Source organism: Octodon degus, unplaced genomic scaffold (genome assembly GCF_000260255.1).
Source record: "Octodon degus isolate 3935 unplaced genomic scaffold, OctDeg1.0 scaffold00260, whole genome shotgun sequence".
NCBI classification, from domain to species: domain Eukaryota; kingdom Metazoa; phylum Chordata; class Mammalia; order Rodentia; family Octodontidae; genus Octodon; species Octodon degus.
In genome coordinates this window covers 2547994-2554730 of record NW_004524836.1, presented here as the reverse complement: position 1 = coordinate 2554730, position 6737 = coordinate 2547994, and positions in this window count along the sequence as shown.

The window sequence follows — 6737 nt, the reverse complement described above, 5'->3', positions numbered from 1 at the left end:
TATTTTTTGCAGGGGTCAAGACAAAGGTCCCTTTAGCATGAGAATTATTCTCTTGCACCAGGAGAAGGCACCTCCATGGCAGGGGCAGGATGTAGGTGATATGTGGAAGCCTTTTGCACTAATTGAGAACTGACTGCAGAGGGCTGGTCAACTCAAGAGTCGCAAGCTGCTTTCTGAGGGGATCGCTTTAAATCCGTGGCCTTGAATATTTTTCATGACACTATGTCTCCAGATGTTCTCTCCCACCAGGACAATATTTTCAATCTTCACTCTGATCTGTTGTGCTCTCATCTGCCAAATTGCTGTGTTCATTTCTTGAGAAGCTAATTCTTTCGCTTCCTTCGTATCCTGGAAGGCAGCTACAACGCGATCTTTTCTTTCTGCCACAAGAGAGGGACAGCTGGACTGCAAGCTTGAACACAAAGTCCAAAAAGCCCTGAAGATTTCAGGCCCTCCTCCTACTTCCGGGCTGTAATCCACCCATCTGAAGAAAGCATAGGTTCTCCACAAGCAGCCTCACTCCACTTGTGTCTCAAATTCTAGGTTAACTTTGTCACATTTTCTTTTCTTTCTTTCTTTCTTTCTTTCTTTCTTTCTTTCTTTCTTTCTTTCTTTCTTTCTTTCTTTCTTTCTTTCTTTCTTCTAGTACCAGGGATTGAACTCAGGACCCTGCGCATGCCAGGCAAGCGCTTATTCTACTGAGCTATCTCCCCAAGCCCACATTTTCTTAATAATGCTGCTGAGAGTTACTTGCCTTTGTTCTATTTTTGTTTTTGAATCAATATTATTTTCCTTAATGGTTGTGTTTTTAAATTAATTCCTGTATTTTAGCAGATACCATGTTAACTTGTTTATTTATACTTCTTTGTCTTTTTATGTAAAAGAGTTTATGATGACATGAAAGCCTAGTGATGTACAAGGAGTGATAAAAATATATGGTGAGGGGCCAGGGAGGTAGCTCAGAGGCATAAGTGCCTGCCTGGCAAGTGCAAGGTCCTGAGTTTGATCCCTGGTACAAAAATAAATAAATAAATACATAAATACATTAAAAATTCATGAAAGTTGAAGTTTTAAAAATGTATTATAATAAGACACATTTCCTTTAATCCCTCTCAAAATTCTGTTTACATTCATCTCATAATAGTTGCTACTCTCTGCAGCAGTTCTGGGAATCCTCCTTTGTGCAGGCTTTTGCAAGGTGTGGACATAAGTTTGGTGAGTGCCAGGACAGCAGGCTCCGAAACCATTCTGTCAGGCCCTCCTCTGCTGTGTTGACTGGATCTGGCACCGCGTGACTTCTGGCTCTTCCTCAAAGTCTAAATTACCAGGAAATTAAGCGTTTTTTAATTGATTCCTGATACCAGCCAGGACACTCACAAAAGAGGACTTGTAGGACTGTGTCAGAAAGTGACAAGAAAGATGGTATAAGTGTTTTCAAAGGGGGAGGAGGAGTGTATTGCAGAGAACTAATAATAGATATTTTACCATAATACATTTTTAATATTTAAGCATTCAGTGTGGTTTTTGATCATATCTCAAAAGGAGTACGCATGCTTTTGAGCTCAGTAGCTCCACTAGAGTCTTCTTGAATGTTAGCTCTGTGACTTGAGACAGATCCCTTAATCTCTCGGGCTTCAGTTTATTCATCCTTGGAAGGAGAACAATAATGCTTATTCCATGGGATTTTTGTATATGCTAAAAAGTAATATAGTAAAAGATTTTGTAGCCAGTGATGGTGCTGCATGCCCATAATTCCAGCACTTGGGTGGCTGAGGCAGGAAGACTACAGGAGTTTGAAGGCCAGCCTAGGCTACTGTGTTACTTTTCTCTCATTGCTGAGACTAAATACCCCACACCCAAAATGAATGGAGACTGGCGAGATGGCTCAGTGGTCTAAAGCACCTACATGGGACAAGCTTGGCAAAGCACAGGGACCACGGTTCGATCCCCCAGTACCACATGCCAGCCAGCCTCGCCCCCTGGTGGGCTGAGCTGGACACACACACACACACACACACACACACACACACACACACACACACACACACAATAAAGTTAAAAAAAAAAAGAAAAAAAAATGAATGGAGGAAGGGTTTATTTAGCTCACAGTTAGTGGAGGTTTCAGTCCATAATCAGACGGCTCCAAGGCAGGTTGGCGTGGCACAGGAGCAACCCTTCCAGGTGGCAGAAGACAGCAGAAGCAGCAAGAGCCAAAGGGGAAAAGCAAGCCTCTTTTCAGGGCATCCCCCGTAGGGTGAGTGTAGCACTCACACAATCTCCTGCATTTCTCTTATACAGGCTCAAGATGTTTACAAAGCGAGGACCCAGGCCCCCTGCAGAGTCACTTAATTAAACTTCTAAGCTTCCCAAACTGACTCGATGAACAACATCCAAGAGGGGGAAGGGTGTGTCCTTTTCCCCCCCGGGATGTAGAATGCTGAGGTACTTAGTTAAGCTTCTGGACTTCTCAGGTTGGCGCAATGTATCAGCCATTACAGCTACATAGCAAGTTCAGGGCCAACCTGAGCTCCATAAGGAGACCCTGTTTCAAATCCCCAACAAAGAAAAGATTTTGTATGAGGTAAACATTCAACAAAATATAGCCGTAATTGATGCCATTTATCTAAAGACACAAGGAAAGTAGTGCTTTTCATAATTTCCCTTTGAGGTGCTACTGTGCTCATTCTGTGGGTGCAGGAATGAAGCCCAGGAGAAGTTAAGCAATGTACTCAAAGATATGTAACTGGAAAAAGGAAGAAACAAAATTTAACCCTGATTTTTTGACTCTCAATTTAGGGTACCTGCCCACTTGTGATAAAAATCTAATTTTTCTGTGGTATCATGAAGCCAAAAATTGTCAGTGTCAAAAACACATGCTTTACCTGTGCCCCTTTAATCACTGATGGCTTCTACCTTGGAGTATAATTTTCTATGCATATGTATTAGTTTTTCAGTTCATCTATGCAAAAAAGAAAAAAGAAAAAGCTTTGCACCTGTCTCTCTACTCCTAAACTGCTGGAGGTGGTTCACTGCCCAAGTTAATCTGTACCTGCCTGTGGTGACTCACTTGGCGGGATCAACAAGTTCACATGCTGATGCGAATAAAGAACTGGGAGGGGACAGGCATCTTATAATGCATTGAGAAACAAGCATTGACATAACAAAAAATTGTATGCAAATAAAATGTCCTGTTTAAATAAATCAGTTAACAGAATGTACATGTTATAACCATTTCTAAGAAATGTTCTGCAAAAAAAAAATGTGGTTGAAGGACTTAGCAGATAACAAAATTAAAAGGTGCTCAGCTACTTGCTGAAATCATTTTATAGGCACCTTGTGTCTATCAAGTAGTGCTGCGCTTCATAAAGACTTTAAGCTATCAGTGATTCTGCATGGATAATTAGTCATTTCTGGTCCATTTCATGCTCTACAGAGTTGTTCCCTTTGAGAGAGATGCTGGGCTCAGAATTCACTTAATGATTCCCAGGACAATAACACTAATCAGTTAGACTCGACACAGCCAAACATTCTGTGTGGCATACAGGAAAACTTATATTGATGGCTAAGTCCTAGGAGTTGTATTTCTGAAACTAACCAACTTTAGGAATTAACTAGGGACTTGGGTGAGCTGAGGGGTGAGTTCACTGAGGTAAGAAGCAGTGGTGGCACAGGTATAGACTTGGCCCTCAGCGGTCTTTGTTTTCTCCCTCCAGCTTTATGACTGCTTTTTAGTGGGTTCTGTTGGGTGAGTCTGCTAAGTACTTTGTATCTTGATGTGTTCGTGTAGAGTGGTGTTTCTCAACTGGGCTCTTTTGCCCTCCAGGGGATACTTGGCAATCTTGGAGACATTTTCGGCTGTCACAAGAGGAGAAATGGGAGGCAATGCTACTGGCATCTAATGGGTAGACTTCAGAGATGCTACACAACATTTTGCATGCTACAGGGCTATTCCCAGGACAAATATTTATCCAGCTCGACAGTGCAGAGACATCTTGATTTAAAGAGACAAAAATGATATCATGAACCAGCCTTTCCAAGGAAATGTTAATTTTACTTTTGCAGAATAGTTTAGAGATCATTGCTTAAAGGTTGCTGTGTAAGTTTAAAAAACAGAATCATGCTGCTACAAGTCCTTTGGCCTCAGTGACACTTGCCGACAGGATCTGACTCAGCTCCTCCTTGCACACTGAAAGGTTATTGTTGCTCTCATTGGACAGTGTTTCTTTTTAAAAGCTTGGTTTTCTTCCAAAAGTAGTTTGAATCTTAAAGGTTTAGTCCTATACCACCGAGTTATCTCAGCTGTTTCTGGCCTATTATTAAGAATCATAAAGAGAACTTTCCAAACTGTCTTGGTTCTGGACTACAGGCTGCTTATTTTTCTGAGGCCAAGAAACCAAATGAACCTGTACCATGATTGTGCCACTGGCTGATTTGACAGTTCACCAGTGTGTGAAAAAGGACTGGCTAGTCAGAGCAACCAAAACTTTACAGTGCTTCTTCTTTCCTCCTCCTGAAGGATTCTCATAGGTAGCCCCTTGGGACCACACAGAAAATGTCCAAGAAGAAAAAAGTGTTTCCAAATCATACTTGTTTATTTCTCTTGAAAAAAAAAAAAAAAAAAAAAAAAAAAGCAAAGCAAAGCAGATAACCCACAGATGAGACAGTTTAAAACCAAGTCTGCTTCTGATCTGGGTGCTCTCCTTGCAGCTAGCCCGTCAGAATTCAGTGGCACCACACCAAGCTGGTCCAAACACCTGCTTGGTTTCTGAAACTCGAGTGGTGTGCTTAGGGTGCCAGGAATATTTTCCCTATGAAAAGACAAATAACTAAGGCTGAAGATTGGGAAGGAAGTATCAAGTCGTTGAATTCGGGCAGAGAAATAGAATTTCTACCTATGCAAATTTATTTTGGCCCAGGCACCTCTATCTCATTATCCTTGGAGGAGTATTCTGCCCAGCCTGTTAATGATATTTTACATTAGTTCAATGAATTCCTTTAGCAGATGATCAAAGTGATCAAAACATGGCAAGCTGGAGGACACAGCTGAAAAGTCCTGGAGGCTGCCTGAGTCAGAAGCGAGCACCAGAGGAGCCAGCTTCCCACAGCTGTGTGGCCTGCAGCAGCGCGGCCTTCACCTTGGATCCCAGGGACTGACCGTGCTGCAGCGCTTTCTTCCTTCCACTGCTTGAAGGGGATTATGAGAACAGAGTTGGCTCATAGTGCTGACATTAGCATTATGAATAATGCTTGGGGGCTAGACCTAGGACGCTGGCATCTGACTGCTGGATTCCCAGCACAGTTTACATAATCATGGCTGGCATGCCAGGTAAGCAGAGTGGCTGTCAAAGGAAACACAGGCAGCAGAAATCCATTGGGAGTGGATGTTAGAAATTGGATATTTCAGTAAGATTTTGCAATAGCCTATGTTGCTCCTCCTCCCTTCTTCCTCCTCTTCCTCTTTCTCCTCCTCCTTCTTCTTCTTGTAGTTTGAGTTTTATTTTGTCATTTTTAATTCATAGACTCACATAGCTTGGAAAGTATTCTTTTATTGCTATCTAAGTGATCTCTGTTTCTCTCTGTCTCTGTCTCTTGGTCTCTCTGTCTCTATCTCTCTCCCCCTCTTTATCTCTCCATGTTGGCTGTAATTAGTCATAGAAGAAATCCATGGCTTAAAATTCAGCAATCATATCTATATTCTTATTTAGACTTCTCTATATTGCTTAAATGGAGAAATGGTTTCAGTGAAAGAGAAACACGATGTGTTCTGATTGGTAGGACGTTAAGGCAGAAAAGCTATTTCATGTGCAGGCTTGAGGCATAAACAGAGAGATTTAACTTTTATAGGGCAGCATGAAGAAATGCTCAAGAACACTAATTATTTCTACAGTCGGGGTCAAAACAAACCTGTTATGGCTGGAAATTTTAAAAATAGTTCCTTAAAAATAGCTACTACCCAAGTAAGAGGCAAGGTAGTACACAGTGTTAGCAAACTCTATTATAAAGGACCAAATAGTAAATACTTTAGGCTTGAGGGTGATTTGTTTTGCACACCAACTACTCACCTCTCATGTAGTATGGCAGCAGCCATAGCTACTGTAAATGGGCTGTGTGCCCATGCATTTATTTATGGACACTGAAATCTGACTTTCATATAATTTTTATAACACAGAGTAGTAATCTGCTTTTAGTTTTGATCATGTAACCATGCTTAAAAGTAAATGCCTGCCAGGTTTAATAACACGTGTCTTTAATCCCAATACTCAGAAGGCTGAGGCAGGAGGATTGTGATTTCAAAGCCAGTCTGGACTATGTAGCAAGATTCTGTCTAAAAAATAAAATTAAATTAAAAAGTAAAAACCATTTTTAGCTCACAGACCATTTTTAGTTTATGGTAAAATAGATTTGCCATGTGGGCTAAAGCTTACTGACTCCTGGTATCCACTTATCAGTCCAATTATTTAAATATGTGTTAACCAAAAATTGCATTTCTGGTCAATTTTTATAAGCTATTATAACAGGAAACATAAAATGGCAACTTTATCAATGTATTTAATACAAGAATCAACTGGTTGAAATGGCACCTGCTCAAGTGATAACTGGGTGAAACTAATGGTAAACTGTTAAGTAGTGATAGAAAAAATTGCTGATTTTGGAAACAGATTTGTTCTAGAAACCTGGCCCCAACGGGCCGGCCAGATAGCTCAGTGGACTAAAGTGCCTGCTTAGGCAGAGCACAA